The sequence below is a fragment of the Rhinolophus ferrumequinum genome, chromosome 11 (genome assembly GCF_004115265.2).
Source record: "Rhinolophus ferrumequinum isolate MPI-CBG mRhiFer1 chromosome 11, mRhiFer1_v1.p, whole genome shotgun sequence".
Classification (NCBI taxonomy): domain Eukaryota; kingdom Metazoa; phylum Chordata; class Mammalia; order Chiroptera; family Rhinolophidae; genus Rhinolophus; species Rhinolophus ferrumequinum.
In genome coordinates, this window is record NC_046294.1 from 53,388,934 (window position 1) to 53,415,979 (window position 27,046).

At 45.8% G+C, this 27,046-nt stretch overlaps 1 protein-coding gene across 1 annotated transcript in view; it reads right to left on the bottom strand.

The window, feature by feature from the left end:
• Positions 1–18,780, bottom strand: part of TENM4 (teneurin transmembrane protein 4) — a 719,375-nt gene extending 700,595 nt beyond the window's left edge. The window contains exon 1 of the mRNA XM_033120388.1: positions 18,679–18,780. The gene's annotated coding sequence lies outside the window, so the exon portion shown is untranslated. The remainder of the gene's footprint in view (positions 1–18,678) is intronic.
• Between the last annotated feature and the right edge of the window lie 8,266 nt (positions 18,781–27,046).

Here is a 27,046-nt window from a genome sequence, read left to right on the forward strand (position 1 = left end):
TGCTTGTGGATGCGTTAGGTGAGACGAGGCTTGCACAAAAGCACCCGGCACATGGTAGGTATTTTTAAACTGTGACTCTCCCTCCTTCTCCTTCTCAACATCACAAGCAGAGACATTTGAAAACACACTGGTCATTTTTTAAAATGCTCGTAAAACTTTAAATCAAATTATTTCACATAAGAAGCCATCTGGAATGCCATTCCATTACCTCGTCTGCATGTTTTCATAAATAGAGGCATTCAGAAAAAAAATGGTAGGGCTGCTCTCATACATACACATATATACATATATATATATATATATATATATGAAGGAGAACTAGTATTTCATTTAGCTATCTGGAATTTAATATCAAGGAATGTGCCCATGTCAAATATTACTTTATTTAACGGAAAGTGATACCACTTGAAACAGTCATAAAGTGAGTTCCTATCAAAATACAGCTGTTATTAACATTACTAACAACTATTTTATCCCAGTGCATTTTATTGAAACCGCGACGATGGGCACTTTTGAAATAAGTGTCCCTGGCTAATTTTCAGAGGTCTGTCTCCCACAGAGAGTTCATAGGATAATTCTACCAGGGTTTCCACCAAGGTAGAATGAGGAGTTTAAAATGCTTGAAAGAGAGTCATCTTGAGGTCACCCATAATTAAATAGGAGCTAAAGAGTCAGAATAAAGAAAATGTGTAATCTTCCCTGGCTCTGAAATAAAAACAGATTATCAGTGAGAAAGTACCTCTGCATGGAGACTTGATCTCCATCTACAGTAGGATTCCTTTCAAGTCTGGATGTCTATTTCAAAATACATTAAAAGTCCATGATGGACTTTAATTATGAGAGGCAGATAATAAGAGTCTAGTTCATTCCCTCCCATTGTCCGGGGTGGTTTAGAGCCGTCAATCATCAGCCCTTCAAAGAGGCCCAAGGTGCAGATACCACCTTAAAGAGGATGGCTGGACTGTGAGGGAGGGTCTCTTGCCCGACAGGTGGTGCTGACAGAAGCGGGGCCTTCAAAGTCCACGGAAGGGACCCCATGCTAAAAGCAGGGACAGTTTTTCCCATTATCCCAATATACTGTGTTGAACCAAGAGACTCCCTCATCCCTGCTTCTCATTTCTCAGCCTCTGAGGTCCCTCTTCCCACCTGCCCTCACCTCCACACTGTTTGGGGGTGATCTGACATGGTGCCCCATGAGCTAACAGGTGGCACTGGCCTACACACACACAGGAAAGGAAAGAGCCCATCTCAGTAGGAGTAGCACCAGCAGAAAGACCTGAATTTGAATCCTGACTCCCTCACTTCCTGCTATGTAGTTTTCAGCAAATTACCTAACCTCTCAGAGCCTCCATGTTCCACCTGTAAATTGGAGGCAAGAATACCTGTCACCTAAGTTTCATATGAGGCCCCAGGTTCATAATAGGACACCTAATAATGTCATTCCCCGAAGGGAAGGCAGAAGCCCCGCAGCCAATGTTTGTCTGCCTCCATTGTTTCCCATAGAACAACTTTCTCTGCCCAGAGAGAAAAACTTGCTGGAGAGGTCAGCTGAGAAAGACAAATGTTAAATAATTCAGAAGCACTAACATCAAGTTTAATGTGGGTATAAAAATAGTTACACAATAGTTCCCACACTCCTCTTATTTTCACGACAGCCTTGGCTCCCTGGTAGGAACAGGAGCAAGGGTCTGGCCTGAAGCTGGGGCTGGCCCGGGGCAGGGGAGCTTCATCAGGCTTCTATCTGGGCTCTTCTCAGTAGTCATTTTTGTACAAAGGCAAGGCAGGCATTTGCTTACCACCTCTATCTTGTTTCCCCGAAAATAAGACAGGGTCTTATATTAATTTTTGCTCCAAAAGACACATTTGGGCTTATGTTCAGGGGATGTCATCCTGAAAACTCATGCTAGGGCTTATTTTCCAGTTAGGTCTTATTTTCGGGGAAACACGGTATACTTGGGATAGTAATTGACAGTATGCTCAGCAGGTCTGGAGCAGAGAGAATTCTTCTCTACATCCTGCCTTCGGTAGGGGACCGACGAGAGAGCTCTCCGAGGATGCTGGGCCTGATCCCTAAGCTTAGGTTCGAAGGAGGAGGCTGGTGGGGTGGCCTGAGCCCCATTGGCCTGTGTCACCCAAGGAGACTATGTCGCCCCTAAAAGCACCCATTCAGGGAAGAGAACAGGAAGGCTCCAACTGGAGAATTAACATTTACTAAGCCCCTACTATGTCCCATGCACCCTACCAGGTACTTTGCTGATATTACCTCCTATAACCCTCACAACAAAACACCAAATTAGTTGCAAGCCTCTACATGAGGAAACTGAGGCAGAGGGAAGTTATGGGACTTCACCCCAACGTTCCAGCAAAGAGTCCAGGCTCAGACCAAGCTAATCTGATGGATTCTCCAGCCTGTACTCTCTCTCCCTGGACCCTCCCTAAGAGCGGTGCATGCGTTATGAAAAGGTCTTCATAAAATATTCAGCTTCATTTGTAGCTGCTGTCACGTCCAAGCCAGATCTGAACGCTTACTCAGGGCATTTTCTTGCAAAGGAGCTGCATGGAGACACGTGTCCAATTCATACTTAACAAGTCAGGGAAACAGGGCCTGCTGTTGGCCTACTCCAGGTTGGGGACAAGTCTAAGCACTTGCCCAGAGCAGTAGGCACAGAGACTGTTAAGTGGGGCGCCACAGCCAAGCCTACTGCTTCTAGGAGCTGAGGGTGTCAGAGTCTCTTTGGCTGACTGTATAGGAGACAAGAGAGAATGATCAGCAAAGGACAGGAAACCTAGAAGGGTAGAAGGAGGAGGAGGAATAATAACGGTCACAGTATTTCTCAGCCATTCCGAAAACATGGGCTCATCCTTCCAGTCTGACTCCAAACACTTCTTTCTTTTTGAAGCTGTCCTTACCACCCTCAGTCAACCTGGGTGTGGGGTTCTTTTTCTGCTGTGTCTACTTCATGCCAGGCTCTGTGCTAGAGGCTGGGTTAATGTCATTCCATTTCATCCTGAAAGCAGGTGTTATTACTCTGTATTAGAGGAAGGAACTACCACAGAGGTTGTTTCATCTGCCAAAGATCATGCAAGCTAGCACAGTGGATCTCAGCCAGGGACAGCGAGGGATTATCTAGGCACTGGTGCCCAAACCGGAATGCCTGGGCTAGAGATGGCGCAGCCAGGATGTAAACTGAGGTCAGTCTGACTCTGAAATTCATCATATCTGGTAACACTCTTAACTCTATCTTAAGTGCCGTGAGGTTGGAGTGGCTTCTCCTGCCCTTCTGACCTGAATGACACCTACTCCAGGCGGAGCTCACTCAGCAAACTCTTGCTGACTGATTAATCGGTATACTCAACAATGGTGCTGAAGAGCAAGATGAGCAGGCCCACCAAAGAGACTGGCCACTCTTTAATTGAATCTTTAAAGAGGACAGTGAGTCCGCCTTCCTACCTCCTGCCGGAATCTTCTCCTCAATATCCCGACAGCTCCCGCTTGCACTCTTCCCATGATGGGGAGCTCACTCCCCTCACAGGCAGTCCACTGCTTGGTAGGATATTCTCCCTGATGTGAAACTGCAGGCAGCTCTCCACCCAGCCACAGCCTGCCTACCTTGGCCTCTGGAGCCCTTGGGGAAAGACTGCTGGGCAGCTCCTAAGAGACCAAACTCAAAGGGCTGGTCATATTCTCCTGATTCCTGGAATGGTAAAGTAGAAGAACACAGACTTGGAGCCAGAAAGATCCAGATTCAAATCCTGACTCTACTGTTCACACAGCTGGAGATGGAGCATCATAAGTCTACTCAGTATGAGTTGCAATGCTCAGCACACATTAGTCAGCACATAGTAGGGATCAAACGACCTAACTATCTTAGCTGGCAGGGTCTGTTCATCTGAACCTGACTCCCGCCTCTGGCATGAGCTCTCTAACATCTGTTGGCCTTCCCCACATCACATCCTCTCTTTGCCCTCTGCCTGCCTATCTCTGGGGTCCACTTCCGAACAAGTGAATTTAAGTCCATGATTAAGGGATGGGAAACTGAGATGGTTGACGACAAATCAAGAAATGACAGCCATGAGAGTTACCGTGGCAACACTTTAACTTGACAAGTTCCAAGAATGTGCTGTAAAGTATAGGTACACACACACACACACACACACACACACACACACACACACACACCACTAAATGTGGGGGCATTAGAAACCTGCTTTGATGCCTGAGACCATCACCCAAACTTGATGTAAAATGAATTCCCCACTCTACTTCCCATCTTAAGGGGTAGGTTACAAAGGGAAATTCTCCTTCTAGAAACCCAAATTAATTCTTGCTACGAGGCATCATTCATCAGTGTAGGTCAGTATCGGGAAAGGCTAAACATCTTCTATTAAAAGTTTTGGCTGAAAATTCAGAGACATCTGAAGATGGTGCCTATCTGGCTCCTGCCACAAAGTAAACTGGGCAAATTCCCACCCCTCTATTTCCCGTGAACTAATTATAAATAGCTCTTGGGGAGGGGCATTTGCTTATGGTCAGATGGATCTGTGCAGGATCCCTGGCTTCCTGACTCACTGGGAGTGACCTTGGACAAGATGTCTAACTTCTCTGAGCCCCATTTCCTCCTCTAGGAAATGGGGAAAACAAGACCTCAGCTTGTTGTGAGGACTCAGTGAGTTGCTGTAGGCTAAATGCAGCGGATGATTCCACAAAGACTGAGAGCACTTTATTGGCAGACACTCCTCTAGGAACTGGGGTCACCTCAGTCAACAAAGGACAAAGAAAACCATGTGGTGAAGATGTACAAGTCATGTGAGAGTCAACAGACAAATGACAATAGCCAGACCATACATGAAAACAGAACTCTGACTCCCAAGCTCTGCAGCAACCAGCCCCAATGGTCAATAACCTGCCAGCTGTCCTCATTTTTGCCCCCACTTCCGCCTCAGAACCAAGAGAGACAGTCAGATATGCTTCCCAAACCAAGCACGTAAGAAGCTGCTGCTAGTCATCCTGCCTCCAGCTTCCTTGGGTTAACAGCTTCCAAGACAAGGCAGCCCAAAAGCCTTCCCTTTCTTCACTGCGAAGCTTCCCCACTCCCTGCCTGCCTTGGAGTCTCACCAAAGGCAAGTGGTGGTGGCTGACTCCCGCTATGGCAAGCGCCTAATAAATAGCTTCTGCTTGCTCTCACTTGGGTGGTCTTTTTTTTTTTTTTTTTTTTGCCACAGTCAATAATCATAATAAAGAATTTATATAGTAAGCTCTGCCTTTGACCTGCCCTTAACACAGCAGACAGTGTGATCTTGTTAAAATCATAAAACCTAGTATTTAACACCGTGGAAAGAATATATAGTAGAGTAAGAGAGGTCTGGAACACTGGAGGCGGGGAAGAGGCGTTACCCATGTAATAGGATTGCCAGGGTGCGCTTTGTTGAGAAGGTGACACAGGGCAAAGACTTGGAGGTGGGCAGCCAGCCGTGTAGATGTCCAGGGGAAGAACATTCCAGGCAGAGGAATGCCCTGAGGCAGGAGTAGGCCTGACATGTTCCAACAAGCATGGGAGGTGAGGGACAAAGGGCAGGAAGTGAGGTCCGCAATGGAGGGGAGACGTGCTGGTGCAGGAGGGCTTTGTAGGTCCCGTAAGGACTACCAGCTCTATCTGAGGCAAATGGGGAACCGTACAGAGTTTTGAACCAAGGACTGACATGTTCTGATTTATGTCTTAACAGGATCTGGCTGCTGTGTTCAGAATAAACTGCAAGGGGACAGAGACAGAGCAGGGAGCCCCGTGAGAAAAGCCACTGAAATCATCCAGGTGAGAAAGGACGGGGGCTTTGAGGAAGGTTGTCCAAGTGCCGATGGCGAGAAATACTCAGGATCCAGATGTATTTGGACCATGAGCCTAAAGTGTGGGAGACACTGAGTACTTTTCTTCTCCCTTCCCCTCTTTCATCAAAAGTACAGACATCTCCACAGATCCAGGAAGCAAAACATGATCTAGGTCAATCCTAATAGCCTAATGACCACCTCACCCAGTGTGACACAGTTCAACACACACTCGTCAGAACCTGGGGCACCAGTGGGGATGTCTGCTCTGGGCTTCCCTAGTGATACCCTGGCATTCCTGGTAAATGACAACTCCCCACATAAAATGGGAATGACGGTAACTTCCCTGATCTAACTCCCACCAGATTTGAGGAAACGTGGCTCAATCTTTCTGCAGGGCCATTGAGCAACACATAATCAAAAGCCCTGAAAAGCTGCATAATCTTGACCTAGTAGATTTTAATTTTTCAAGTTAAAAAAAAAAATGGGCTGAAGGAAATAGAGAAATACATAAATGTTGATTTCCACATTATTTACAGTGGTGAAAAATTGAAAACAATAGGAATTGATTAAACAAATAATGATATATCCTTATGATGGAATACTACATAGCTATGAAAAGTCGTGATGGAAGAAAAATGTAATGGCATGGGGAGATAATCAGGCCAGATTAACGTTACAGAACAATGTGTACGATCTGCTCCCAAATGGTGGAGGAGGGAGTAAGACTGTACGTAGAACCAACACTGGAGAGAAAATGTTAAGGGAACTACCTCTATGTGGCAGGACTGATTATGAGTTATCTTCATTTGTTCTCTGGGTTATCTTAGGTTTTCTAAACTTTCTACCGATTACATGTACTATTGGTGTAATGACAAAAAACATATTAAATACAAACATGATAAATGTTATACATTTTTCAAATACTCATCCTAGTGATAAAAATTGCTACCTATTCCACAACGTTCCATGAGACTTAATGAGTTCGAGGACGTGAAAGAAGCCTGGAGAGTACAACGTAATACCTGGAACAGGAAATTTTCTGTGGCACTATGATAACGGCCACTACTATGTACTATGTCTACTGCCACACTGCAGCTGCCACCACTGAGGCCACCACAATACTGGCAAAGGTGCACAAAACAGACCCACTCCATTTGCTCTATGACACTCCACATCTGGTACCCCTGAACTTGGGGAGATGAGGAAGAGGAGGAAGCAGGAAGATCAGGGTTTTAAAACCCTTGGGCCTTGAATCAGTAACATCAGCCTTTCCTAGGAGCTTGTTAGAAATACAGACTCTCAGGCCCACCCGCCTACCCACTGAATCAGAACTTGCATTTTAACAAGTCCTAGGCAGCGCCTAGGCACCTTAAGCTTAAAAAGTCCTCTCCAGAACATAACACTGCTTCCCACTTTGAGATGAACTTGAGGTGAACTCAAAAAAAAAAAAAAGCAGCCAACTGAGTAGATAGGTTTTCTCAAGCAGATATGAACTATCTAAAATCACCCGAACCATCCAGAAGTGCAAAGCCTCCAGGGTCCTTCAACATCAAGTCTCCGGCATTAGCTCGAGAAAGCTACCACCATCTGATAAGCCTTTTGTAGGAAGTGGACAGAGGTCAGGCATTCCTTTTCCTACCTGGGAATTCCTGAAGCCTCACTGGCTGGGTGGACGGTTGGGCGTGAATGGTTAACAGTGCTCTGCCCAGAAGTGAACATAAAAAGAGCAAAACCAGGTCAAAGGAATGTCACAACATCTCCAGGCAAGAGACAGGCCTTTCCAGCACTCAAAATGCAACTGGGTTGGAATGTGGAGACAGGTTGAGTGAGAAGGCCACTTTCCAGACCCAGATATCCCCATTTGCCAGAAGGCAGGGAGGGGTAGGAAAGAAGCCTTGACTACTATATTAGTAGTCCCATGACTCAAATAAATTAGGTGACCCACCTCATGAATAAAGTACTAGATACGGGATCCCTCTGTGCTTTTTTGAAGAACGGAGGGAACGCACTTTTAACGAGGCTCTACTTCTATGCATCATTTCTCAGTCCTGGCTGCACCTTACCGTCCCCGGGGAGCTCTATGGAGTTCTGATGCCTGGTTCTGTTCTGGTCTTTACTGAGCGTTCCCAGGTGATTCTAATACATAGCCAGGGTTAGGATCCACTGTGCGGACAGCGTGCTGGAACTCAAAATCTAGCACCTGGCAGCAGCTCAGAGAAGCAGGCTGAGAGCATCATGACCAAGCTGGTGCAGAGTGGCAAAGGAACAGAATCAGAACCAGGACCTGCTGGCCGAGATCTAGAGCCCTTCGGTTTTTCCACTTGCACAGGCACCACCATTTTCAGAAGGCAGGGGTGCCAGAGGGCCTCTCAGTCCTGGAAGACGCTCCTTTAGACCCTCCCAGATTCCCCTCCACGCTTAGGTCCATCACTGAACTGTGCCGATAGTTCAGTTCCCTCCTGGAGCACAGTGGGTGAAGATATAAGAGGACAAATAGCATCGCCAGGAGCCACCATCCACATAGAAGACATTGCATGTTAGATGCTGTGCAAGTGACCTCACGAATCCCACACAAGCCTTTGAGGTGGATACTTCTATTTTCTATTTCATACATAAAAATATATATATATATGTATATTTTTTTTACTTATATGTTCTGAAGCTCAGAACATGTAAGTAACTTGCTTGAATTCACGCAGGTGACAAAGCAGAGCACTCAACCCAAAATCTGCTGGCGTTTTCCACTCTTACATGGCCTCAGAAATCATTTGCGTTTTCATTTACCTGCATGTGCCAGATGTTCTCCTGACGTGCACACTTAATCCTCCTGTGTGAGATGGGATCAGTTGCTTCCGGAGTCTCGAAATGAGGACACTGAGACACAGAAGGGTTGCCCAGGGTTACATGGCAGGGAGGTGAGCATCAGGGTCTGAAACCAATTCTTGCAGGCTCCAAAGCTGATGTTTTCACTCCTATTTCATGCCGTTCAGTCTGAATCACCTCAGAGTGCATGCAGAAATGGACTTAAACAGCCATAAAGGGGAATTCAGGTTGGACATTAGGAAGTACGTCTTGGCTGGCCTTGAAGGCAGACAAACACTGGATTGGATAAGCCAGAAAGAAATCCCACAATTGCTGGAAAGGGCAGATGAGGAGCAGCTGGGAGTCTCTGAGCACACAACATAGCAGACAGAGCACAGGGTGTATCCACCTTGAAGGCCAGGATCTACTCTTCCCAATGTCCAACCTTCAGTCCTGCTTCAGCAATGCCTGCTTTGAAAGGAAGTGGACAGAGATCAGGCATTCCTTTTCCTACCTGGGAATTCCTGAAGCCTCACTGGCTGGGTGGATGGTTGGGCGTGAATGGTTAACAGTGCTCTGCCCAGAAGTGAACATTTCTGGGATTTCATAGTCTACATAGTGTTTAGTATTTTTTAAAAACATTAAGTTTTATTGTGGCCTTTTCCATGTCACAAAAACACGTTTTCAAAAACATTTAATCTTTTCTAATGTCCCACTATTTGGCTCTACCATACTTTTTTTGTCCAATCCAATTGTCTATCTTTTTTATCCCCCACTATTATAAATAATACTACAATGAACATTTTTATTCTTACAAAATTGTCTTCCTATCTCTGATTCTTTTCTTTGGCTAGATTCCTAGCATGGGAATACTGGACTACCGGGAGTGTTTCTAGGACTACTGACAGGACTACCGTATTGCTTTACTAAAAGGGTGTATTAATTTGCATTTCTACCAGCAGCAAAGGAAGAATACCTCTCTCCCAGCACCATCTCCAGAATCCAACATTGTCTTAGATATGATCTTGGCTAATAAGAACACTGAAAACTAGTGGCATGAATCTGCGAAGAGGCACAGAGTGTTTGAATAACCTACCTCCAATCAAACAACCCGCATGTGGCTGAACCAGGATTTAAACTCAAGTTATTTGGCTCCAGTGGTTTGGTAGGTCCCTAACCAGAGTACTTAGCCACAGCTTGGGTTATGTAATGGCTATCACATGTCAGCTATTGTCTTAGGACATTTTACAGGAGATTTCCACAAGGGCAGGGATCTTTGCGTTTGTCTTTAATCATCCCAAGCTTCTAGACCAATATTTTCCAACAGAATTTTCTGCAATGATGGAAATGTTCTATACCTGTACTCTCTGACATGGCAGGCACTACCCTTTATCAAGCACTTGAAATCTGCTAGTGCAACTGAGAAAATGAAGTCTTAATTTTAATTTTAATTAAATGTCTTTTAAATTGTGACTAGTGACTTCCCCATTCCAGAGCATAGCTCTAGAATATCTAGCACATCACTGCATAAATATTCATTAAGTAACAAACATATAATCTCCTCATTTCGCCTACCTCTCCCATACTTCCTGAAAGGCAAGATTTTGCCTCTTCCACCCTCATCTTCACGTGTCTACTTGTTCTCTTGAAGGCAGGGTTAATGTTACTTATCTGCCATGTGGGGGTGATGTGAAGATCAGCTAATTAATGTTTGCAAAGAGCTGCACTGCTAACCAGTTCCCAGGATAATTGCACTTTAATAAGACGTTTAAATGGCCAATTCTCATCCTGAGGCCAAAGCCGGACTGGGTTTATTTAGCAAAAGGTTGGTTTCTCTGACTCAACGCTGAACTGGATCCTTCCACTGTGGACTCCATCAACACAAACTCCTTTCATTTGAAAGGTTCCACCGATCAGAAGATATTGGCATTTACCTTCGCAATGGTTTTGATGTCACAGCTTGATGAGTAAATTAATAATACCAACAAGATTGGGGAGGGCGGATATTTAACCAACTTGAACAAATTGCTTTTAAGCTCTTAAGCACTTTAATTGCTTGCATGATAATGATGCAAATTTTTAAATGTCTTGATTCACTCTCAAAGTAGGCCCAGTAAAAGGACCTTTAAAGGGAAACACTTTTCTAAGCACTCAGTTTTTATTATGTGGCATTCTAGAAAGTTACAAAATGGCCATTCTAGGAAAAACAAGGGTTTAGGAGCCAGAGAGGCCTATGGTCAAATGCTAGTCCTATGTGTGTAACCCTGGGCAAATGGCTTGCCTCACTGAGCCTCAATTTTCCTCATCTGGAACATGGGATAACAGCAGCTACCGGACACACAGAAGGCACTTAGTACCTGTTTGTGTTTCTCTTGCCCCATTCTTCTACTTTCTCGCCCGACACCCACCAGATGACAGGGTTGACTATGTCCCTCTCCACTCTCTTCTGAAATAAAGATGCCAATTCTCAAAATCCAAAAGGAAAGAATGGATACCTTCCTTTACAGTACCAATCTCCTACTCTTAGACAGCTCTTGACAGCGGGTGGCCATTATTATCACTTTCTGAAATAATGTCAGAGTAGGAAGGAGCTTGAAACCTTGCTACTCCACCTGCGTGCCAGGTACCAATCAGCACCGCACCACCTGGGAGCCTGTCAGAAATGCAGATTCTTGGGCCCCACTCCCGATCTACTGAATCAAAAGCTGCATTTTGACAAGATTCTTGGGTGATCCGTGTGTGTACTCAAGTTTGAGAAGCATTACCTTACAAAACATCAAATCCACACTCCTCTGGCAACCTAATGTTATAGAGAGGGAAACATTCCAGGAAAGGACACGTGTTTCACCCAAAGCCATAATGTATTCGCGGCAATCCTTTTGCTTGACTTTCCATGGATTCAAAGAACAGACTTTTAGAAATCAACAGTCATTCCACGGCAAGAAAATCAGCTCTTTAAGAGACATACATTCTTAAAACCTAATGTTCTAGAGGACTACAATGATTAAACGATTGCATCTGTCGGCCCAGGCTGTAGAGCTACCAATCTGCAAAGCAAATGCAGGACTCTAGGGGACACCGAGCAGGAGGCATTGCTCCACTGCTCCTGAGATCCTGCTACATTTATGTCCTGTTTCCTTTTGGTTTTCCAAATGAAAGAAAAGCCTTGATCTGATGTTCAGAACATGACAAAGGACAAAAACATTCCCTCACCTTCCCTAGTGAAACCAGAGTGGTGTCAGTATCAAAGGCAGCATCTAAACACTTGTCAGGAGTTCAAAGTCAGCCACCAGCGCAGTGGGTTTTCTCTACGGTGACCACACTGTCCCACAACCCCCCGGGTGACCTCTCTATCCTTTCTAAAGGAACCCCTGATGCCTCCTGCTGAGCGTGGGGCCACCTTGGAAATGGGAAGACTGGACTTCCTCCACTGGCTCCACTGAATTCTGTGTCAGATAACAAGTCATCTAACCACAGAGAACAAATGTTTTCTGGGTCACAGAAATCTGACACGTGAAAGAGCAAGAATGAGACTGACAAATACACATTCTGATTGAATTGGCCCAAGCAAGGATGGGACGAAAACCCCACTCCTTCCACTTTGGAAACAGCATGTAGGCTGTTAATTTCTTCTTTTCTTCTTTTTTTTATAGTGCCCAGGGACCATGAAGAGAGACAGTGGGCTGATTTCCCAGTAAAATGCCATGCAGCAGGTGGGGATAAGCTTGCTGTGGGCTAGTCTCAACTGTTTCCTTTGTAAGATTTTTCTACCGTGTTTCCCCGAAAATAAGATCTAGATGAACAATCAGCTCTAATGCATCTTTTGGAGCAAAAATTAACGTAAGACCCAGTATTATATTATATTATACCCGGTATTATATTATGTTATATTATATTGTATTATATTGTATTATGTTATATTATATTATACCCGGTCTTACATTATATAAGCCCAGTCTTATAGTAAAATAAGACCGGGTCTTATATTAAATTTTGCTCCAAAAGACACAGAGCTTATTGTCTGGCTAGGTCCTATTTTCGGGGAAACATGGTAGGTGTCTAGTGTAAGGACTCTGAACCATAGGATAAGAAACGGGGTAGGAGGGAGGAATCCACTGGCTCAGCAAATGCAGAAGATCCACTCACTTCTCTGAGGAACTGTTTGTCATTCACATGGAGCCAGCCCCACCTACAATACAGAGGGACATATTTACATATTTAAACTCTATTGCAGGCTCAAGCTCTACAGAGTGATGATTCAAGTCAGCCAGGGAAGAAAAATGTTCTTGGAAAAAGGATTTGCCTATCAGTTTAGCAGAACAGCTCAAAGTTATGCAAATCCCCTGCTTGAGGTCTGATTGTTACCCCTACCTCCCTCTACTACTTGGGCTCCACGCCTGTAAGGGATTGCAACACAAACAGCCATATTCTGGTTCAAAAGATGAAGTAGAAATCACGGGGTACCCTACTGCTGCTCAAAAGGTCTTAGCGTGGCATCTTCCTTTGACCCTACAAAACCTGCTTTCTAGGAATTTATCTTAAGGATATATGAAAAATGCAGTGTGTACAAGAATAGTTACTGCAACTCTGTTATCATAATACCACACTAAAAATAAAAAGTCAAAATTTGGGTACCATTTAAATAAATCATGCCACATTAAAACATTGGGGTTTTACATAGCCATTAAAAATGTTGCCATAGGAGGAAAAGTTGTGACATGGAAAGATCTATCATTAGATGACAATAAACATTCAAAATATTACAACTATGGTCTTATTTTTCTACATTCTTAAAAGTCACAAGGTAAAACCCAAAATGTGGTGAAACTTATTTTCTTTTTGCTTTTGTTTATATTATCTTACTTTGCTACAGTGAACATATATTACTCTGTAATTAGATATAATTGGCATTATATCTAATTATATAATTTGGTAATTAGATATAATAAAAACAAAAGTTGGAAAAATAAAACTGTGACAAAGTAATAAATATAAAACCCACAGAGGACTAAGCATCTACATTTATACTGTTTCATTACAAGCTTTCCTTAAGGAAAACTGTAAGTTCAGAGACCCATGTATCTTGGTTTCCTTGGAACTGAGGCATGTTTTACTTTCACAGTGGCCCCCATAGTAGTCTGTAGGTGCAAAGCAAAGATGGAGTGATTCAGCTTGCAGTTACAATAAGCCAGGCTGATAGACCATATAAGAAGGCAGGTCAAAATCAGCCACTTAGATCTGGAATTGACGTTGATTTACCCTGCTAGGCTTTTGGAATTAAATCTGCAAGGAGGTGATTTCAATCCCATTGTTCTTTTGTTTCACTTTTGAGATTCATGGATGAGGGAGACTGTACTGGGACAAGAAGACCAGAAGGTTTGGGGTCCAGGCACAACAGCTGTTCATTAGAACCAGAGAGGGGACCCAGGTGAGGATTTGTACCATGTGCTTATTCCATCTTTTTCCTTCAACTTCTAAGACAGTTAACCACTGTGAGTGGGCATCCTGAGTCCCTTGCTTGTGTTGCCCAACAGTCTTGATCTTAAATGCCTAATCACCTTCTTTCCCATATTTGTAACTTTTGATCTAGAATACCAGGTTATGTAACACACCAATCTGCACAAGCATGTAATCCTGTTAGAAAAAAAAAAAGGACTCAATGAGGGAGAAATTCTAACAAAACTGGAAATGACTTTTCTAAGAAAAGAGAAGATATTTTTGTTTCAAGCATTTGAGCTGGTTTTAAATAGACTGTGGATGCAGTGTTGCTGGTTCTTTGGGGGCTGCTGATTTCCTGGTCCAACCCCTACCCAACAAATGCACAATGTTGGAAAGGGTTGAAGGAGGTGGGAGGGAATGATCCTTTGTGAATGGCCTACAGTGTGTCAAAGGTTTACGGACGTTAATCCTTACAGTGTTGTAAACTAGACAATATCTTCCATACGTACACGAGAGAAATGAAATTCCAAAGGTAACTTGCCCAAGGCAAGGCAACCATAATTCCCACCCAGTAAATTAAGGGGTTAAAGTCACATCCCATAAACTTACTCCCACAAAACAGCAGGGGTGAGATTATACCTCAAAAAAGAGGGCCTTGGAGATCCAAGTCACCCACTACTTCAATACCCCATCTTCTACTGGGGGTGGGGAGCTCACTACCTCATATTCCAGATCATTCCATTCGCTGTGGAACTGTCCTCTGATCGTTCTTCAGGCTGAGTACTGGTTCTGCCCCCTGAAGCCCGCAGTGGGCAACAGTCCATAGGTTGTTCTATCGGCTTACTGCCCTCATTCTACCCCATCCCCAAAGAGAGGCCTTGATAAGAACAGGATCCTGGCAGATAAATCCAAAATCTCTCTCTCCAAAACCGAACCTCTCCATTCCTGACAACTTCCCTACCCCAGAGGATGGTGAATTCACAGGTTAACCAGACTCTGCCCCACTGACTTGAAGACACATGCCGGGAATAAAACCTTCCAAGAATTAGCTTCCTAAAACCATAGAACATCTATGTCCTTCGTCTTGCCTGAAGAACCCTGGGAGCGTTCAATTCCCCAAACATTCATAAGGACCTACTGCAGGCAAGGCCCCGACAAGAGAAGACACTCGTTCACCCCAGGAAATCAGCTCCGACTGGTCCAGCACCACTAGGTGGAAGGACTTCCCGTCATCACCCTCCCCAGAGAAAACAGATTCTTTCTCATCATTCCCTTATAACGCCTACAAAGAGGGGAATCCGTTTTGGCACTGTGTCTGGCCTTGCCGCACACCTCCCTCCCCAGGACACACGGGGACGGACGGACACACACACACACACACACACACACACACACACACACACGCTTTCAACGCCACCACCTGTAAAAACATCCCTCTTAACTTTGGCGAGGAGAGCTCCTGGGCAAAGCTGAGCCGCAGGGCGCCCGGGGCGCGCCTGGGATCCACAGAACGAGGACCAGCGCGGGAGAGGGGTGGGAGGCGCAACCGGGACCCCGCGCGGCGCGGCGCGGCGCTGGGGGCTAGAACGTAGCCTGGAACGAGGCGGCCTGGGCTCGCGTTTCCCGCGCAGGCCCCGCCCACCTAGCCGCCTGGCTCGCGCTGATTGCAGCGCTGTCCGCCCAGGAGCCCGAATCCGACGGCACCCTCCGGACGCCGGCAGAAAGCGAGAGGGGGGCTCGGCGGGTGCAGCTGACACCGGAACCCTGGAGACGGCCAGAGGCCGGCGAGGAGGAGGGCTGCGCCCGGCCCATGCGAAGAGGGGGAGCGGGAATGAGCCGCCCCTGCGCGCCAGGAAACAGGTTGCTGCTGCGCCCCGTCCCCTCCCCACAGCCGCCGGCCGCGACCCGATTCTCGCCCTGGCCGGGGAGCGAACCCAGCCCCTCCTGAGCGCCCTCCTCCTTCCCGGACCTCCGCGGCGGAGCCGGAGCCCTTCAGGCAGCCAGGTTAAAGGCGCCTTCGGCAAGGTCAAGGCGCGGCCGGCCGCCACCTGGGGATTTTTCCCAGCAGAGCACGAGCTTTGCAATCGTATTGTTAAGGATCATGGCAGCGGCAGGAAATCCAAAGGGCCCCACAGGTCTGCGAGAGAGACGATTTCTTTTACAGCGCGGAACACTCACACGGAACCCAGATTTCAGGGGGTAGAGAATGTGGGTTTTCAGGACCCTGGAATGTGGCAAAAACAAAACAATCCCCACCCAAGCACACCACCACCTCCCGACTGCGGGGGAAGGGACTTGAGGGGCCACTGTGCCCCAGACTTCAGCGTTCAGCATGTCTGTTAGGTTTGGGTGGCTTATCCCTCTACAGGCGAAAAACAAGATTTAAAAACACTCTACTACTGTTGGTTCCTCTATCGAAAACCATCAGCGTGGCTACAGGCTGCGGCGGTCAAGGGAAGCAGCGAGATGGGGAGAGAATAAACGCAACAGAAGCAAACTGCCTTCCGCGTAGGAGAAAAGCTAGGGAGAAGGAAGCCATACTCCGCACCCATCCCCATTAGCGCCGGGCTAGCCCAGGAAACCAGAAATAGGTGCATAATGGTGGCCGACCCTGGCAGAGGCCAGTATGCTCCTTCCCAACCTCCCGTCAGAGTGGACCAGGATGGTTGATCCCTGGCATCTCCAAAGGGGACCAGGCATCGCAGGCATGTTTCAAACACGTGAAGGGCACTGGGTGTGAAAGATGGCGGGGGGGGGGGGCAAAGAAGGGGGACTTTGAGGTTTCCCAGGATACAAAGTCAGTTTCCTAAAACAGCATTCCCTGGAAGTCCAGCCAACATCCCTTCGGGCTCTGAGGATTCAATGGACCCTGAGTTCTGACCGGCTTTTTCTCTATGCTCAACCCCGGATCCTCTACCCAGTCCCTGCATCCATCACCGGTTCTGTGGGGACAGTAGCATCAGCACCCAACGCCCATGGCAGAAGTGGGCGCCGCCTTGATGTGAGGCGGCTCCCTGCTCTCCGGTCCCGGGGTGGGAGCGCCCCGGTACTTACATTCCCTAAGCAGGCAAACTTTCAGGCTTGTCTTTCGCGAACCGGCTGCTCATATCACGCTTCTGGGTAATCATTCAGGCCGTTTATATAACTGCCGGAGAAGCCGGTCGGCTGATCTCCCTGCGTGCGCGGCCGCACAGCTCAGCACATGGGCAGCCCCTGCGCCCCCGCGCTCGGATCCCGAGCGTGCCCCACCGCGGCCTTCCACAAAGCAGCAGGGCGATTTCGTGGGCTAGTCAAACACCAAGAGTGCACGCAGAATCCGGCAAAACCCAAGCTGCCTCTCTACGCCGCTTTCGCTGCATCGGTGGCTTATGGATAATTGCATCTCTACGAACCTTCTCGCCTGGGCTGGGAGGTAGGAGGGGGTTAGGGACCAGGCGGGGATTGGCACGGTTCTTGAAGAGGTACCGTACCCAACTGAGTAACATGATAATACCCTCGTCCACATGGACCAGGGTGCACAAATCGCCTTAATTTCTCGCTCTGAAAGGGGAGACAATTTCCAAAGTTAGTGACCACGCAGTTGAATTTCCAGTACTTTCCAACATAGCCTAGGTGGGGGCAGGGCTGAGAAGCGGCCAGCAAAGCCCACCCTACTGCCCGCCAACGAGGACTCACCAGTTGAACCTCCCCTCGCCCCAGTAGTTAGCTGTGTATTCCCTGGTTGCGTTCACACACACACACACACACACACACACACACACTCACTCACCCCGCGATACCATCTTCCCGTCTGCTCCTCCAATATAAAGACTGTATTTTTAAATCTGGAGGAAAACGACTAAGAAGCTCGGTGATCACATTTCAACGCGGAGCACATTTCCCGAAGCCGGGGGTACGAGTAGTCACACACATGCACACCCGGAGAGCTCTGAGCGTCCACCCGGCGGCCACAGCCTCAACTCGCTCAGAAGGGAACGTAAACACCGCTGCAAGGCAGCGGGCGAGGAGAGGCGAGCGCCGCACCCGCTGCGGAGGGTGCGGGGCTGGGATCTTGTCTACCGGTTTTCCGCTCGAACCTCGGCGCACGCGGGGCCACTGCAGCCGGCGCTCACCCCGCAGGGCAGGCTGCACCGTCTGAAGCCCGGCGCCGCCTCGCGGGATCTTCCAGCGCCCGCCAGCGTGTTTGGGTCGTCAGGTCTGCAGAGCGGCTGCAGGGCACTAGGGTTGGAAGGGGATCCCGGCGAGGCCGACGAACCCGGGGCGCGCCACTTCCCTCGCACCCTCGGTCCCGAGTCCCCCGCCCGCGCCGAGCTCCCTGATCTCCCCTCACACTCGCTCCCAGGCTCCAATCCGCGGTAGGCTCCGGGGGCTGCAGCGTCGGAGACTCGGGGTTCCAGACTGGCTCGCGTCGCCGGCAACCCACGCCCCAGCCTCCTTTCCTTCCACCCCTAGTGCGGGCCGGGGGAGCAGGCGAGCGTCCCCCGGAACCTCGGGCATCCGCGGAAACTGCCCCGACCCTGCCACAGCTAGTGAGCGCAGAGAAGCGAGAGAGCCGGCGAGGCGCCGCCGTGGTCCCCAAGGCGCTTTTCGTAGAGCGGATCACGCTGCCTTACCGTGGCTGCAGACTGCCACCGCCAGGGAAGCGGGGAAGAGGGCGGCAGGGAAGCAAGGCGCCGCGCTGGTAGCTCCTCTCGCACACGGAGTCGCGGTTCCTCCGCTCCGCGAGCCCGAACTGGGTGCCCAGGAAGGAGCAGGTCCCGGCTCTGCGCTCAGCTCCAGTGAGACCAACAATAGCTCCCGCGGGGAGCGGAGCACCAGCGAGCCTCCAGCAGCGCGCGCACGCCGGGCTCCCGCTCCCGGCCGTTCCCGGCCGGCGTCCCTGCCAGCACTGCTGCCCCACATGAAACAGCTGCAATCCCGAGGCTTCTGGGGGGGTGGGGCGGGTGTGTGCGCCCGCGTGTGTGTGTGAGTGTGTGTGTTTAATAGCTTCCCTCCTCTTCTTCTCCTCCCTGCCTGTTCGCCTGCCTGCCTCCGTCCCCCACCCTCGCTCTCTTACACACAGACAGAGAGGGCGAGCGAGAGAGACACACACACACACTCACACACACACGCTCACGCACACGCAGGTTACATGAATGGGAGGCGGGAGCCAATCCTGCGCGGCTGGGTGAGCGGCGGCGCACAGGCTCCGGGAGCAGGGCCGCACCACGGCGCCGGGGGGCGCCACGCAGGTGATGCGCCTCCTCCTGCGGCCACTCTCCAGCCTCTGGGCTCACCCGAGTGTCCGCTCTCGTCAATGTCTTTCTCGCGCCTCCCCCTTTCCCTCCTTCTTCTCCGCTTCTTTCTCTATCTTCTCTTTTTCTTTTCTTTCTCGAATTCTCCAAGTTCTCTCAGTTCAGTATTTTTCTCGGTCTCCTCTTACCGTCCTTGCTTGCTTTCTCGCCCCCTTTCTCAAACTTTCTCTTTCCTTATCCCGACTTTTCTCTGCTTCCTTTCCTCTTGCCTTTTGTTCTCTTTCCTCCCTCTTTGGCTTTCTCTCCCGTCTCTCTGTAGTATTGTCTCGTCTCCTCTCCCTCCCGCTTTCACTTGCTCCCGGGTCTCTCTGGGGTGCGTGGCCTCCCTCCCTGCTACCCCTGATGTTATTTCACACACACACACACACACACACACCCAACACTTTGCCAGGGACGATCTCTCTTGCGTTGCTGCTGCAGCAGAGCCAGAGTTAATTAAGAGCTGAGAACCTGAGTTCCTTCTTCAGGCATACAAGATATCCAAAGAAAAGCTCTTTTTCCTTTGACAACTTCTCCTAAACCATGGTAACAGCTAGTGAGTCGTGATAACAATCATTTAAAAAAATAACTGCAGTGAACAGGGTCTAAGAGATGTGTGTCCTTCCATGTGTGGATTACGATCGCCAGCACACTTCCAAGAGGACAGTTTTATATGATGGGAGAGGCAGCTTGGTGCAGTGGCTACTCTGGCAAGCGCTTTGGAAAAAGACTGGAGAAATTCCCACCCCCTGATCTTCTGCATGCTAGCTGTGTGACAGTGCAAACCATTACCCCTCACCCAGCCTGTTTTCTAATATGTAAAATGAAAAGAGAAAACAAAGAAAGAACTGGGCCTATAGGAGATGCTCAACTAATGTTAGTTTCTTTCCCTGCCAACCCTTAAAAAAAAAACTCCATGATCTTTTGCTACATTATATCTCCATGATCTAAAGCGCTTAATGACAGAGAAAATGTGACAATACAAATTTCATATGCATATGAAACAATGTCCAGGATGTTTTTAAAAACCCTATTGTGTGGTCAGGAGACTGTCTAGCCAGTTGCCATCCTCTGATTACAGAGGCAACAGAGAGATTATAAACATGAGGTGTTAAATGCCCCTTTAACATCTAACTAAGGCATGCAGAAAGGCAGGGATGGGGTAAGGGTGGGTGGCGAGTTTACATGCACTCTGTCCGGTCTATTTTTAAAATCATCATAACTGAACACTGCCCAGTGACAAAGCCTCTAAGACTAACTAAAATGTCATGTTTCTGCCTTTGGATAGCATTTATCAATTTTGTGTCCTCACTACAGACATCAAATGCTGGGCATAAGCTGTGATTGGCAGTCAGATTCAGTCCTTCACCAAGTATTTGTTGACCACCTACTCTGTGGTTAGCACTGTCATTGGATCTGAGCATTGGATCAGTGGTGTGGCCAACAGGCTCTGCCTTTGTGAGTATAGAATGCAGTAGACATGTCTGATGAATGTGTAATAGGAAAATGAGTACATATATACCTTGAGAAATGCTATCTGTTTGGTGGGCAAATTTTTTCAAAATATGAGGTTCACGTCAGAGGGGATAAGAAAGGGATCCTTGAGAGTAAAAATTCTGGAATCCATGAACCTCATTTGACCAATGAGAAGACGAAGCCCAAATGCTAAAATAAATGTAGTGGGTGAAAGTATAACGAGAAACAAGGTATTTTGCATAGTCTCAAAGATTCTTTGTAATTTCAAAGGAAAAATAGTGACTTTACCGTTGAAGAATCTGGCCAACTCCACTTCCATCAGGTAATTATAAATCAGCATTACTGGGAATCTGACAAATAGACATGTACCTCCTGATATGATGCACTGAGAAAGACATAATATTATTTCTGTGGTATTCCTGACAAAATGAATAGACTGTATCTAACCATGAAGAAACATCAGACAAACCTAAACTGAGGACCATTCAATGAAATAACTGTTATGGACTCTGCAAAAATCCTGAAGTCATGAAAAACAGACTCCAGAACAGTTCCAGATTAAAGGAATGGTTTACAAATAGTTGTCATGGCAATAAATGCAACATGTGGTCCGGGATTGAGACATTAAGGGGATAATTGGTAAAATTAAAATAAGGTCTGTAGGTTAGATAATAGCATATATCATTACCTTATTTTGATCATCACCATGGTTATGTAGGAGACTAGTCTTGTTTTCAGTAACTACACATCTGAGGTATATAGAGGTTGAAAAAAAGATGAACAAAGCCCAACCCCCACCTTCCGGGAGAGGCACAGTGTGGTGAGTTTCTGCCTGAGGAACAGGCAGAGTGTGAACACAGAAGGATGCCCAGTCAAAACCTTAAGGGGATGACTTCCTGTAGGAGGTGGTATTCAAGCGGAGTTTTTAAGGCAAGGGAGTTAGCTAGTCCATGAAGGGAGGGGAATTGCTTTTTAACTAGATTTAACAGTATAAGGACATGGACAAAGCATTATGGCTGCAGAGTTGGCACGTGAAGGAAGTGCCTGGGTGGAGTCTAGAGCAGTAGGTAGGGTTGGATCTTGACAGGGCCTGAAAGAAGCTCAGGATCTCAAACATCCGGGAAGCTCAGGTACTGAGTACAGGTGGGGAGCAGAGACTTATTAAAGGCTTTAAAGTAGAGGAGGCATGGGATCTTAAAAGATGTTTGAAAAAGAAGATCTGGCAGTCCATGGAAAAATGCCAATGTTATTACGTTAACAAAATTGTTTTAAAGCAGACTTCAAAATTGTTAACTACATAAAAATTCTCATTGAGAATAAACTGAAAAAAAGAAAAGCCAAATATTAACGATGGTTGCCTCTGAATGGTAGGGTTATGAGTAAGCTGTATTTTCTTCTTCGTGCTTTTTTCATACTTTCTAACTTTCCCACAATGAACATTCATTACTTTCATAACAAAAATAAAAAGCTGTCATTAAAAGAGACCCAAAATTGAAATGACGCTCCCCCCACACACTCCTCTTCCACTTCATCCATTTTCAATCCATCCTTCCCACTCCCCCTTAAGACTAACCACCTTTTAAGCTTTATCTTTGAGAGTGAAATAAGAAGGCATTTAACAAATCAGGAGAAATTATTAGCTGGGCTGGAGAGGAGGAGAAGGTGTTCTTATGTAGGCAGATAGGTTGTTAGAGCTGTTGAAACTGTATATATTAATGTTTGCACTGCCCTTATTGATTCTGTGATATGTTACAAGAAAAAGAAAACCTACAGTGGGGCCATGAAAATGAGTCTTTAAAGGGCAAGTTTTAATTAGGAAATGTGTTTATTTGCAAAAACAGTTGAGTCCGGCAGTTACTGTAAAATTGTTTCAGAGACTGGTATTTCAGGCAAGGAGACATGCAGCGGAAAGGGACAATGCTTTGTGGCTGTGGTCTGATACGACATAAACATGCAAGCTGGTTACATAGGAAGTGAACACCCACTGATAAGCGCCATCAGATGCTCACAATTGGGGGGTGGGGGGTGATTGCAGGCCAGTGGATGTTCTCATTCCTTAGAGAGGTTGCTGTAAATGGCTCTCTGGTAAGGTTTCCTCAGCATCAGTGAGTTTTCATCTCCCAGAAATGTTTACTACGTATGTGGATAGGCCAACCTAATAATAACGCCTTACAGAGGCATAGCCCTTTCACCTTTTCAAATCCCCCCATATCTGCTGATTGACCTCCGCCTTGTACCTACCCTCGCTGGGTTCCTGTTTTTTCCAGTTTACATGTAAGGAACAAGGACCCAGAGGGGCAGAGCAGTGGCAGGAACTAAAGGAACGACAGGAGACATTTTGGAAAGCCTTCTACTGGCGCTCTAGAAGCTTCATGGATGTTATCTCATCAAATCTTTAAGATAACTTGGGAGGGAGGGTGAGTAAACTGAGGCTTCTGTGATTCTGGCTCAACAGAATCACAATTGGAACCCGGTTCTCCAAAATTCCCAAGACAATGCTTTTCCCCATTTTTTTCAAGCTAAGAGGTGAGGCTAGTTATTATTCTCCGGCAGGTTAGTCAGCTCAACCTATGAGCTGTCCTTCTGTCTTGTGGGAATTCAAAGCTGGTACTGGGGTAAAGAATGACTTTAGAATGTGTCTGCTAGAGAAGAAGAGGAAAGCCTCTGCTTGGATTCACTGTAAGTTTTCTCTTTTAGAGAAAAGACGGGATCTTGTCTCTCTCCGCCCCCACTCCAATGACCAGCCAAGTATTTGGCCCTCAGAGGTTCTTAGTAAATATTCCCTCATTGAGTGAAGAAACCAAGGCCACTAACAAAATAGCTACGTAGCATGTACTGAGCACTGTGCCCAGGACTAAACAAAGGGCACTGCCTCATTTAAATTGCAGATCAACACCATGTGATAAATATGATTATTACCCCTATTCCATTGGTGAGAAAACCGAGACTTACAAAAGGTAAGCAATTTGTCCAAGGTCACGTGACTAATAAATGGCAAAGCCAGATTCCAACTTGTATTGTTCTGAGTTCAGGCTCTTAGCCACCACACCGTATTAGATGGGTGGATGGACGGAATTAACGATACTGGCAGTGAAGTGCGCTCTCCGTGAACTTCAGTTCACTTTGAAGGTATGGTTAATCTTGTCTAGATAGAGTAGGCCATGCCATTATTCTCCACGATTACAGCCTGTTTATGCCCTTCATCACCTGTTTCACAAGCTGAAATTATTTGTGTATGCATTTGTTTCACTTTTTATTTAAAAAAAACAAAAACATTTGCCCAACCTGTGCATAGGTCCCGTGAGTATCTTGGTCACTGCTGGGATCCGCAGTATGTAGCACAGTGCCTGGCACAAAGTCAACGTACAATGAATATTTGTGAAATGAATGGGTGAATGTGGGCTCCCAACCCTCTTAAGTATGTGTGCATGCACTTGTGAAAGATGGGTGTTTGACACACAGTTACCCCATCCCCTGCCACTCTATGCTCTCCACCTGTGAGGGCATGGTGGTTTGGGTAGTGGGGCTAAGATTCGAGTGAGTATATAATGGTTCTGATTGCTCCTCTACTAACATTGGTTCCCAGCTAGCAGGGAAAACACTGATCAGAAAACAGCAGCATCTGTTGGGGTCAAAGGTGACGAGCTGGCAAAATTCCAAGGTGAAAGCATCCTCTCTGATTAGGTCAGCCACCCCTTTCACAGCAGAGAGGTGCTCTATCGCTGACATTGCTTACACAACATTTTCTTTCCAAGGGATGGTGGCAATGGTCTATCTCCTCAAAAGGAGCTCTCCTAAAGCTTTCCTCCTGCATGCTTAATGACATGTGATACATAGTTTCCCCAAAACCATGCATCTTAGCAGAAGCCTCCTTTTTGCCAGTTTTTGTCTTATGTCTTCTTATAACTTGCTTAACAGGCTTCTTTGCGACTAGTGAGGATTTGCCTTTTTCATGATAGGTAGATCAGGTGGCAGAGGCCGGTCTTCTACAAAGCTACATCAAATTCATTCCTAGTCCTGGAAGGCTGTAGCCTTTAATACAACTGCATTTTGATCCAGAGGGTCATAGGTCCAGAAATCATCAAGAATGTAACAAACGAAAAAAAAGGGGGCCACAAAGACCTCCACTAAATTACCAAAGTCTCTATAGGGTGATTCCAATGATTGTCATGCCAGACACTGACCTAATGTTTTACACGTATTCATACATTTCATCCTTCTAACAACCCTATTAAAAAAATTCTGTTATGACTCCCAAATCAGATTGTAATACAATATTTCTAGACCTTATCAGCCTGTGGGTCAGAAGAAGTCACATTAATATTCATTCCCAAATAGCACATACTGTTCTCTTCTGCATAATACTTTTTCCATTACACAATATATCTCGGGATTAAGTGCCTCCTCATTCTTTTTTATGGTTGAATACTATTTCATTATATGGATGTACCATTTGAATTCAGCCACAGGCATCACAGTGATTATACTATATTCATTTAAATAAATCTCTATCAACTAACATAAGACCAGGCATATAGTGGCTGCTCAAAATTGTTAAATAAGGGTATTAAATTATCACCATCAAGTCTGTTGACTTTTAAAAAGAAGCAACCCAGAGGATGTTGAAGTTTCACATCAGTTGGGAAAGAATGAACATTTCAATTAACAGTGTAACTGGAAAGCCATTTGATGGGGGGTGGTAGTTAATTCCTGTCCCTTATGGAATCCCTTTAAACTGTTCGTTCACACTAAACATAAAAAAATGAAAATTCTAGAGTAAAACATAGACGACAATGTACACGATTCAGGAGGTAAAGAAAGAAGACTGATTTAAGTGTGATGTAAAAAGGAAAAAAAAATCATAAAGGAAAATGTCAAAAATTTGATATCAAAATTTTGAAACGTTTGTATATTTATAAAAACCAAGAAAAAAAATCAAAAGAACAACAAAAATGTTGGGAAATATTTAAAACATACATGAAAAGTGCTATTATCCTTAATATTTAATGAAGATTTATAAATATGCAAGAAAAAGTCATCTCAATAGAAAAGTAGACAAAAGACATAAAAAGCTAATTTACTAAAAAGTACAAAGCTAAATATATGGTAGATATGTAATTCACTCATAACTCCAAGAAATGAAAGATACAGTAATATTGAGTTTTGTTTTTTTACTTATCAAATGAGAAATGTATCAGAGAAAAATGACATAACTAGAAAACAGTTACTCTCCCTATATTGCCAATTGGCGCAACCTTTCTGAAAGAGAATTTAGTGATATTTACCAAAAGCAATATTTTCCATTGTGTGGAGCTTTCAACCCACGAATCTATGTCCACATTTAATGGAGTTAATTAAAAGAAAATAATCATGGACAGAAAGAATTATGACAGAGTCTTAATGTCAGTAGTAATAGTGACAAATTGGAATAATCTAAGTGTCAACCAATGAGCAAATGATCAAATGTATTATGGCATATCACAGAATGAGGAACTATTACACAGCTATTACAGATCATGGTGTTGAAGGCTATTTAATGAATTTGGAAAGGATTCACAATAGTTTTGTGACCTTTCTTTAACTTCTTATGGAAAATTCCAAACAAATATGAAATTTGGTGAATCAACTCTACCCATCACTTAGTTTCAATGATTATTAATTCACGGCCAATGTTGTTTTATCTGTATCCCTACCTACTTACTCTCTCTCCCAGTGTTATGAAGGAAATACCAGGCAGCATATCATCAGGTCCATAAATATTTCAGTAGATATCCCTAACATATACGAACTATTTTTGAAAACCCATAATATATGACTACATTTTAAAATAACAATAATATATTAATGTCGTAAAACTCGCCAGTTTCTCTTCAAACTGCCCTGATTGGTTCTAAATCCCTCTCCCCTCCCCTTTTTTCCCAGCTTGTTTGCATCAGGATCCAGATAAACTCCATGCATTGTAATTGGTTGGTATTATCTCTTAAGTCTCTTTTCACCTATAGATTTTCCTCCTTCTACCCCCTTGTGACCACCCCATCTTGTACATACTTGTTAAAGAGACTGGGCCTTTTGTCCTCTAGAGTCTCCCATAACCTGAGATTACTGATTGTGCACTCTTATGGTTTAACATGGTCTTCTACATCTTATATTTCCTGTAAACTGGTAGTTCTAGAAGTTCAACCCAATTCCAAGTTAATTCATTTTGGGGTCAGACTGCTCTCTAGATGGTATT